Source organism: Emydura macquarii, unplaced genomic scaffold, assembly GCF_026122565.2.
Source record: "Emydura macquarii macquarii isolate MOO-44397 ecotype Brisbane River unplaced genomic scaffold, CSIRO-AGI_Emac_v2 contig_587, whole genome shotgun sequence".
Classification (NCBI taxonomy): domain Eukaryota; kingdom Metazoa; phylum Chordata; order Testudines; family Chelidae; genus Emydura; species Emydura macquarii.
Window position 1 is genome coordinate 6,905,483 of NW_027130724.1, and position 11,120 is coordinate 6,916,602.

Below are 11,120 nucleotides of genomic sequence, written 5' to 3' on the forward strand. Positions count from 1 at the left end.
CTCTGTACACTAGGTTAGTAGTTTTCAAGACTTCCTATTTCTTAGTGCTGTTGTAAGGAATAATTGGTCAATGGCTCTACAGAGCTTTGTAAATGCAGAGGACAATATAAGCACTTTAGTATGAGGCTGAATTTTCCTTCCATGAAGCTTCTATTTAGGGATGAATCCTATTGGTCATGAAAGGGAGACAAGCTCAAAAGCAGTGTATCCTCACAGTGCTTTGCAAACATATCTCCACTCTACCATGCAACATGCCCAGCTGTTCTAATCTTGGGCTCCAACCCAGTACTTCTCATGTACTTCAGACCTGAGCTGCAAAGTAAGTCTTGGACAGGAGTATTCTGAGCCGGGATTTTCATGCATTGGGAGGGCACCTATAATGCCGGACTGGAACAAAGGTATATGTAGCAAGTTAGGATGGAGGTGCAATGGCAGAACTGCATAAGGGCCTAAGACAAGAATCAGTAGGGTACTTCGCAAGTCAGGATTAAAGTGCATTTGCGGATCTATTTCTGACATGCCTAAATATCTCCTCCTCATGCAGCTGGTTCTGTGGTAGTTTGAGTTTAGTGTCTCATTTTCATGGGCACCACAAGTCTCTCTCACACACTTGCTCAACTTGTTTTCTTGACTGACTTATCCTTCTTGAGTCCTGTCCTACTGCAGGTGTAGGCTAATGCCCTGTCACTCACACTATGTTTACAATACATCTACCAAGCCTCCAACCCATCCTTTGCAGCATTTGACAGTCTCTGACAAATTACACATGTGAAAAGCAATAAGAGAGAGACACTCAGATCTCATTAGTTAGTCATTCACCAGACAGGACCATCAGCAGCTGGTGTTTTGACAGGCATCATGGACAATTACATTGTTGGTGCTCTCTTTCCTACCCCTCCCACCCTTAACCCCATCCTGGTACCTATTTTAAGAAATCCCCAATTCCCTCAGAGCAAATTCAAATGAAGGGTATAACCTATCAAATATTCCCTGCATCAGGCAGGGAGACTGGAGAACTCCACCTGGATGACAGAGGGACCAGAGCAGTAATGGCTTCTGCTTTCTTGTAATTTGCACGAATCTGGGAAATGACTCTTTCTCCCTGTGGCACTCCCCTAAGTGCTAGAACAAGGGGTACGGAGGAGGGGGGGTGCTGCCGCACCCTGTGGCTTGAAGTGGTTTCCATTATATACAGGGTTTACAGTTTGGGTCTCAGCAGCCACACTATAAAAGTTGTTCCAGCACCCCTAGGCACTCCCAGCAGACTGTCCCCTAATATTGTGTGCAAACAAACAACAAAAAATCACATTTCCCTTTATTTTTCACTTATCCCAGCTGTAAGCCTCAGAACTGGCTGGTTTGCAGGGAACAGAAGCTCTCTGGCCCCATCTATAGGTGAAATTTGAGCGTATGGTCCTACTTGCAGCCAGATTCATTAGCATATTAAGCTCTCTGGTTCCCCCTATAGATACAAAGGAAACGTTGAGGAGTTCTTACCTGCCACCAAGCAAAATCTGAATGTGCTGCAATGAAGTTTCATAAATGGTTAAAGTAATTCTTTAAGCTGTAAATGTGCAATGCAGCTCTGGGCTGAACCTAGAAAAGCTGAGTTTCCAATACTTTTCCCCAGGGTAGGCAAAAGCTCAGGAATGGATGGTGCTCTAAACAGTACATTTAAAGTAAGGAGGGATTTTCTCTCTGCACAGCCCCCTCAGAGTCCACCAGGTGTGGCAAACTTCACTCCGCATACTATATGAACTATGCATTTGTGTCTGTGATACAAAGCAGTGTCCAAGATTTCCAAAAGTGACTAGTGAGTTTGGGCACCCAGCTTGCAACACCTTAGCGGTGCCTGATTTTCAGAAAGTACTGAGCATCCACCCTTTGAAAATCACTGTCTCGCAATGAGACTTAGGCTCTAACACTTAGTTCATAAGTCACTTTTGAAAAGCCTAAATCATTTAGGCACATTTGAAAATTTTACCCTTGGCCACTGTTTCTGAGTCTCCTCTAGCAGGAAATAATTTATATAATTTGTGACAGCAGCAGAATGGGGAGTGGCGAGCCAGTGTCAAAGCTCACAAACCAGTTTCCATCTCCTTTTGAAATGATCAGAAGAATTTCACTGTTTACTATTCACAGCAAACCATTTTGGGCGAAATCCTGGCCCCATCAAAGTCGATGACAAAATCCCATGCATATCAAGAGGGCCGGGATTTCACCCTTCATTTATAAATGTCCTTTCCCCTCAGAGCTTCCCAGCAACTCATTTTGGGAGCTGGCTGCAGATGCAAATGGAAAATGGCAACCGCAGAAAAAGCCATGGGTTTCCGTCACAGGCAGTGTTTTTGTCAGTGTTTGCTGAATGCTCTTCCTTGTCAGTAACATGTAATTTCTGTTAAATATGTATGTTCCCTCCCTCCAACCCTTCCATCCCTGTTTCTCATTTTTTTTGAATGACAGCTCCATGTCAGCCAGCAACACAATAGAAACAGATGACAGTAAAGTGCAGCTCAGTACTACTTCTGAGTGCACAGAAAATAACCCACTTCTTATCCGCTTTGCTAGGTTTCTCCTCCAGCGTCAGAGAATGAAAATGATCCATCTGTCAAGCAAAAGGTTTGATATAATTTTAGGCTCAAGGGGTATGCTAGGAGTCCCGGATCATATGGAAATATTACCATATTGACTTTATACAGATGTTTGTTTACACAGTTATAGGCAGATATTTTACATACAGCACTGAATGGATGAGATTTATTATGTAGACTCAACTAATTCTGAATGAGAATTTGCCAACAGTATTTCACAATGAAGTCCATGCAAGCTACATCGATTCACACCAGTTGAATCATGAGTATTCATGAGTTATTTTCATGAGTTAAATAAAAGGGAAAGAGCATGAGAAAGCATTATGTCCCTCTTTTTACAGATAAAGAAGAAAACAATATACTTACTAGTGACAAGCCTCAATCAACCCACGCAGGATTCGGGATAGTTCATTTTTAATCCAAATTTTGTGCCCATTTTTTTGCACCTTCAGGGTATACCAAATACATTTTTCTGATCCAAGTTCATGGACATTAAGGAGCAAAAAGACTTGGGCATGGTTCATCACTGCATTACGGCAGTTTTACACTGGTGTATCATGGTTGATTTCAGTGGATTTATACCAATTTAAAATGGGAGTAACACAATGGTGAATCTGACTCTGTATGTTTGATACCCTTTGCTGTTACAGGAGTGTCCCCTACACTAACAGAAAAGTGTGGAGAAAGGTATTATCAAGAACCAAAGTCTGATAGCTAAAGCCAGACAAATTCAAATAAGAAATAAGGCAGTTTTTTAACAGTGAGGTTGATCAACCATTGGAACGAGTTACCACGGCAAGTGCTGGGTTCCCCATTTCTTCAAATCAGGATTAAATGCCTTTCTGGAAGATATAACATAAGTTATTCAGCTCAGTACGGGAGTTACTGGAGAAATTTTGTGCTCTGTGTCATGCAGGAAGTCAGACTAGATGATCTAATGGTTCCTTCTGGCCTCAAAATCTATGAATCTTTCAATACTTTGTCCAATCTAGTAATGAGTCAATGTAGAAACAGAATGGATATACCAGCAGGTCCAAGGAAGCTGTGGAACTAGAGATCACTGCATGTACTGTAGTTACAGAATTCAGAGATACACTTACAACATCTATTAAGAAATACTTCCTCCCTTGTAGCAAATGTGATGGCTCAGCCATCATGGCTTTTTAGAAGTACAATGGCATTTGTACAAGGCATTCTCCAGAACTCACTGTGATTTCATGCTCCTGCCTCCCCTTTCAATCTCAGCTGTCCCGTCAAAATCTTATCACCTACCTGGGAGCCTGGTGCAAAAAATGGGTCCTAACTCTGGTGTCACACACACTGATGCAGAGTAGGAGTAACTCCACTGAAGTTGATGGAGATACCTCTGTGTAAAACCAGTGTAAGCAAAATCAAGATTGAGCCCATTTATCATTCAATCCCACAGGGAAAGATAGCTCTATAAAAAGAGAGATCGTCCCCAAGCAACACTACCAAAAATGCAGCCAAATAAAAGTAAAGCAAAGGAGGATTTTGGTGGCCATTGAGGTGGGACTTGGTTTTCAGTTATTAGCTCCCTGAATTCTCCATGGTGATTCCCATTGCATGGTGCCGTAGAGGAAGTTTTTGGGGTGACAGCATTTTGGGGCTATTTCAAAGTGACTAAGGAATCCAGTTGGATGATCCAGTATGCGTGCCCTTTCCTACAAAACCACCAAGGAGAAGCCATCTCAGCAGCCCTTAACACAAGAAGGAATTTGCCAGCCGCTACCCTAAATGATTCACTCAGCTGTGTACAAGCTGCCTATGCACAGGAGAGGAAGGAGCCCCAGTAGTAACTTAACACCTTCCCCACGGTGCCGAGCAATGTCTTTTCATCTCACATCTCGTTGAGAGCTGGCCTTGGGACTCTGGTGACAATCAACCCCAGCTATCTAAGGGAATATTCAATAGGGATAGGCAGGCTACAGATTTATGACATCCTAACCTCCAGCAAGAGGAGTTAGTACAGATGGTCCCACCTACTTAATAAAGGACCGTGCTAAATTGCAATCCGAGAGAGGCTGTGTTGTCAGAGAAGGACTTTAAGAGTATCCAGAGAAGGATACGATGCTGAAGAAAAATGGGCTTTGCTGGAACTTTCTTCCTTCCCTCCAACCCCCACCTTCAAAATAGCTCTAAAAGCAAACAGATGCCAAAAGCATCCTCTGCTAATCCATCCCTCCCTTACCTGGGGTTAACACGCATTCTCCCTCATCTGCCATCTCTGTCCCACTTTCTTCCTTTGGCTCCTTCCCTGCCTCCATTTCTCTCTCTTTTCTTCCCCTGTTCTCCTGCCTTATTTGTGCTCCCCCTCCCTCCACTTTTTCTCTGTCTGTCTGTCTCACACGCACACACAAACTTTGCTGTAGCCTGAAGGGAATTGTCTTGTACCTAAAATGGGATCATGTTTAATTTGCCTTATCTGCGACTGCTAGGGCCATGTGTTTTATCTCCGCTTCCTCTTCCCACTGTTATGGATGTGCAGTTGGGGGCAATGAAGTTCAAGGGGTCGTCATAACTGACTTATGATAATTGCAGGCTAGCAACTGCTTTGAAAATCTAAATTCCTCCCTGACATTTCCAGCCTAAGGCTCCCACTGACTCAGCTGCCGCTTGTGATATTTAAACAAGGATTATCTCCTTTTTTATTCTTTCCTTTTTGATAATGGAAGGGCAGAAGCTTAGTTTAACACTTTCCTATGATGTCTTTTGCTGTTGCAGATGCTGCTGATTTCAGGCCCCCTGCCAAAACTCTGACATCCCAAGTCACTGCTCTGGTATGAGGGGGATGGGCTGGGCTCCCAAAGTAAAAACTAGGGATCCTTCCCCTGGGACACTGTATATTTTCTTTGCAGAATCCTCACCTGATGCTCGGTGAAGTTGTGATGCCACATCCATTTCCCCTGGTGTAAACTGACAGAGCTCCATTGACTTCACTGGAGCTGAGCCCATTCCCAGTAGCTGAAGACCTGGCTCATGCAATTTGTGGCAGTCTGCTCGATAATACAACTGATTTTGTTTCACAGGGATGGAAAATAGGACCTCCCTGAAGAGAAACAAAAGAGAAAACTTAGGATCGTTTTTAATCCTTGAGAGAGACAGAAGTGGATCAGGATTAGGGAGATACATAGCTTAACCAAAGCTTTAATATGTTCTTTTACGTTGCTCTGAAAACCTGGCAAATGTCACTGTCGCCCTGACACCAAACACCTCAAAATTATAACTGAGTGAGATTAGGGCAGAGGAGGGAGCAGTTTCCCTCCTGGAGGCAGGAGCAGCTTCTAATGACCACTGTGATTCTTGTGGTGGGGAACCCTCCTCTATCAAACCACTCCTGCTCTTTTTTTACCTGTGAAACTCTTCTAGAGGTTAAATGTTGTCAGTGACTTTGTTTTCATCATCTCAACCCACCATCTTTACAATAAACTTAAAGGAGGTGATGATCATTCAACCATGGGTTTGCTAGATGCAACAAGACTCCTGGACTCAGAGTTGGAAATGGCACTGCCAATCTCCCTGTGATCCTCACAGTAAAGGGATAGGTTGAGTCCAAAAGAAACTACTTGAAACATGCAAGCAAGAACAACTAGGCTAAAACACCGTGAGTGAGGGGCAGCATAAGCCCTCACTTCCTCCCCTACTCTAAGCAAGGCAGGTCTGTTTGGCTAGTGTCTGCCCTACCTGCGAGACCAGCCAACTCCAGTTCTCCCAGGACTGGAGAGAGAGAAACAGGAGAAAAGTCTGACATTGTCAGCTTCTCACATAACCGCCTCCATCTGTCCATGCTTCCTCCTACACATAGAGAACCCTTCCAGGGTTCATCCAGAATCCCCTATGATATCCACATTCAAATCCCTCCTGCAGATCTACTTTTACTAGGCTGCCTACTGAGAATCTAGCTGACTTAGGCTAATGTATTGCAAGCATATGAAAACTCTGTATTTCCCATGTCCTGATCAAGTATTACTGTAACAGCCTCAGTGACATGTTCCCCCTAACCTCTGTTTTCTGAGTCTCTCTCTGTTCTTGGACTGTGAGCTCCTTGAGGGAGGGTCCAAGTCATCTCGTCTGTCCAGAAAGCAATCCAGCACATTGTGGGCACTAGGGTAAGTAAATATAACAATAAAAGTGAGGACCCCTCCTCTCCCATTTTCTTTTCTTGAAAGAAAAGAGAAAAAGGATTCAAAGCAACAATGGGTTCAAGTGAAAAGGTTTGGGCTGAGATTTTTTTTAAAGTGGCTAAGTGATTAAAGCTGGTCAGAAAATATTCAACTAAGTGGTTTTTCGTAAAAAAATGCTGATTCATTGGAAACATTTCCTCAGGCCCAGGATGGAATTTCTGGTGAGGTAGAAAGAGGCCCACCCCAGAATAGCCAGTAGCCAAGGGATTAGGGCACTTGCCTGGGATGTGGGAGAAATTGGTGCAAGTTTGTGCTTTGAATCAGGCAGAGCAGAGATTTGAGCCTGTCTTCCACATCTCAGATGAATTCCCTTACCACAGGGAAATTGACTGTTCTGGGGTCTCTCTCTCTCGTTTCTTCAGGAAAATTTTCGAAAGGTCTAGTTTTGTTTCCAAAGCAGAAAGAAAGAAATGTCTAAACCTTGAACATTTTCTCAAAACATTAATCTTGTTTTCTAGACAGACCTACTAGTGAATTTTGGGTGCCTTAATTTTTGGGTACTCAATGTCAGACCCACCATAGGAGCCAGCGTCTCAGAAAGGTGAGTGCTCAGTTCTTTCTGAAAATCAGGCCCAACAGAGGGCCTGAAGTTGGACATTTAAATCACCAGTCACTCTTGGGAAATCTCAGACCTTGCAGCTTTGGTTCAAATAAGCACCCCAAAGTTAGTCCAACTTTTATGAATCATAAAAGTCTAAAGCTGAGTTCAGTGTCAAGTTTGGCACTAAGGTTTGGTTCTTACATTAGCCAGCTGCTTTACCTATTAAGGTTTCAAGCTCTGTCATATTTAGGAATACATGGGTTTGTTTTTCATTTTCCCCCTTCTTTATAACTTCATAGTTTGACTTAATTAAAATAATTTCCAGCAGATGTCAGCTCCTGGGGGCACAGATTGTCATTTATTATGTGTTTGTATGTTGCTTTGCCCAGTGTGGGTCGACCTGGTTACGGCTGGTGGGCCCCACTGAAATATACCTATTAATAACAATGTTTTTGAAGCAGGAGAGCTTAGATCGGAAGCTTGTTGGGAAAGAGACTGCCTTTTTGTTCTGTTTATACAGCACCTAGCACAGTGGGGTCCAAGTTCAGGACTATGTCTCCCAAGTGCTACTGCAATACAAAGAATAATAAAAATCAGCACAAATTCTAGACTCACCTCGTCCCGAATTATCTTCGACCTCTCCAGTGTGTGCTCCGAAGTGGTCATTACCCCAGAGCATGCTGGTCCTTTGAGATACTGCAGGATTAGCACTTCTTTGAGGAGTTTTTTGGCCGGTGCTTAGTAATGTGAGAGGGATTGTTGTGCCTGATAACCTGTCATTATGACACACGCTGAGTTGCCCCCTTCTCTGTGTACCAAATCATCCCTTCAAGTGGTCTTCCATTAGGGAGAGAATGGGAGCCATTTATTCCTGAAATCGGCTGAGCAATAACCTCGCAGGGTGATGAGCTGGGCGGTCCTGACAGGAACGTGGTGTAATTGCAGGGCCATCAACAATATCAGCATCTGTGCCTGGCACTTGTTTTTTTGCAAATTATCAAGTGAAATCCAATCATCCCTTTTGGTTTTTCAAAGGAAATGAAAGGATTAGGATGCGAGAAGGGGGTTTTCCAATATCTGTGATGGAGACACGAGAAGGGACAGACTAAGTATGTTTTTGTATGTGCAGAGAGAATGGTGGGGGAGGAAGGAATTCAGGGGTTTGTTGATGCGTGCCAGCTGTGTACTGCCTCTGAAAAAGGGCACCGTGTATTGTGGCACTCAGGCAAGAGCCGAGGCACAACAGAACCTCCTGGGGCCAGATTCTCCTCTCGGTTACATTGGTGCAACTCCACAGAAGCCAAACCCTATATAAGCAAAAAAAAAAAAACCGGATTAGATCTGGTTCAGGGAAGCATTCACTAGATGGGTTTCTGTGCTGGCCTGATATTTTGGAGGTAGAATTCAAGGTCCAGCTTTCAGTTTGCTTCTCCTGTCAGGCTGATGACATTCCGCGCTAGGGCACATACAAGAACCGCTAGACAGCAAGGGGCCAGGCTAAGGAGGGGGCCCACATGCAAGACCCGTAGGCATTTGTTTTTTCTAGTACGTGGTGCTTTGCTGACTTTAAGGAAACTCATGGTCAAGTAGCAAGAATGAGACGATTCACAGAGCCCGCATCTTACCTGGCACACAGGCCAGGTTCTGTCTGTGCCGAGTGCCAACGTACACAGCTCTGACGTCAGGGGCTGGAGGGGAACATGTGTCTCGTCGCAGCCCCTATCACACTTCCACAGTCGGGCAAAGCAAACACTGCCCTAAATGGAGAAGCTCTTGCTGCTCTGCCGATAAGCAGCTCAGGGCCGAGGCAGAGACAGCTGCCTGTTGTTCCCTGCCGCCCGTGACGCAGTCCCTCCTTTCAGCCAGGGCAATGAGTGGAGAAGGTCTCCATCAAGCCCCGTTTGATCAGAATCTGTGTTATTTGGACTGCATTATAACCGAGGCACAAAAGGAAAGGGCCGATGAGGCCAGCAGCGAAGGTTGCCTCAGATTAACAAGTACTATGCAGTAGGTGTAGCTCTGCCTCCTCTCTTCATTCTCTTGCCACCCTCCCCTTCCTATTACGGTCATAAATGTACCAGTCTGGGGAGCATGAAGAGCCAAAGGGGCAGGCCCAAGAAATTTACCAGGCTACTTGGGCTGCAGTTACATATGCAATCTAGGATTGGATTTCTCCAGTCTGTGCAACGAAATAGTGACTCTCCTGCTCCCACCCGGGCCTCTGACTCCTCCTGTGTTCTGCAAACAGGGGAGCCTTCCTGCAGAGTTTGCTTTTTCCAAGTCAAACATCTGTGCTTTCCTTCTGCAATGTCCAGAAACCCAGAAACGTAAGCAAATGAGAACAAAACATGAAATGCTATTCAGATTTTGATCCATTTAAAAAAAAAAGAAAAAAGAAAGAGTCTTATTCATTCATAACACATCTTACCAGAGGAAAAGGCTGGGAGCATAAACTATCCTGGTATAAGTGCCATATTGTCTACCATTGCTGTATAGAGACCCAATCATTGTAGTATGTAGGCACCAAAAATACCGTCAAACAAGAGTGGCACAAGCATAAAATTAAAAGTGGGCTTTGCCTTCAGAGCTTGACTTTCTCCTTTCTCTATGATCCTGTGGCCAAAATCACAGCTCCTGTAAGGTGAGCACGTTACATACCATATATCATTAGTGATTCAAGCAGTGGATATAAGAGATCTAAGTAAAATAGGGAGGGAATAAAATATACTGTGTAGAGAATAAGCATATTCTATTTGCAATATCTTCCATATGACCTATAGATTGTGCTTACATGAGGCAATAGTGTTGAGTTACCTTGCTCTCGTAAGCACACATTCCCATCACCGTTGCACACACAAAACACTATCATAAAGTGAGCAATGGAAAAATAAAATCTAGTCACCATCCTCCATTAACATAGGCAATTCTAACCCCCCATTAGAAAAAAAATAGAGCTTTTGTGGAAAACGCTAGGGCCAGATCCTGAGCCCAAACTAAGTCCTCTTTGCACTGTTCTTAAAGCTGCCCTGAAAGAGCAGCTGGGGACTCCCTTTGCATTCTCAAAAAAGCAAGGAGTCTATTATTTCACTACTACATCAATTCCATAACAAAGGAAACTTGCCAGCCTCTTGCTGAGAGAGTCCCTAAACTCAGTCTGTCTTCCTGTCTCTCTCTGGTTTGTTTCCTGTTAGATCTCTTCTGTGTCCATAAGATGGCGCTGTGCATGGCTTTATGCCATCCACTCCCCATCACTGCAGAGAAAGAGACAGACAAGGAACAGCAAGGTGTGTGACAGGAACACACTCCACTCCAGAAATCCTGGGACAGCCGAGCAGTCCCAAAGGGACTATTACAGCTGGCATAAGTTAAATAGTCCTATGGCTGTTATAACTTGTGACAAGGAACAGGTCAGCCCATGACCAGGCTTAGGATGCGGGAGGTGGAGAGCGCCTCCTGCTTTGAGCAGGGGGTTGGACTAGATGACCTCCTGAGGTCCCTTCCAACTCTATGATTCTATGATTCTCAGGGCTCTACTCGGTTTGAGTTTGGTATGGCTGAGAATGAAGATTGATCCCTAGGACTGGAATCCAGAGCAAATTTACCAGTCTAAAGTAGAATCCAGATCAGGTTGCCTCCAGCTCTCTCATAAGTGCGGTAGAATCCAGTCCACATCACCTACCCCCAAAGCCCAGAGTCAAAATCCAGCCCCTTCACTGTGAACTGTCTATGTGATCTCAAAGTCAGAGTCCAGGCTGGTTCGTTATCAATCCTTAGACCACATTCAGA

At 44.3% G+C, this 11,120-nt stretch overlaps 1 long non-coding RNA gene across 1 annotated transcript; it reads right to left on the reverse strand.

The window, feature by feature from the left end:
• Positions 1-2,962: 2,962 nt before the first annotated feature.
• LOC137147983 (uncharacterized) lies at positions 2,963-6,675 on the reverse strand. The gene is made up of 3 exons (XR_010918407.1): positions 6,612-6,675; positions 5,477-5,658; positions 2,963-3,433 (listed from the first exon to the last, which is right to left on the reverse strand). It is a non-coding gene; the product is annotated as an uncharacterized lncRNA (long non-coding RNA).
• Between the last annotated feature and the right edge of the window lie 4,445 nt (positions 6,676-11,120).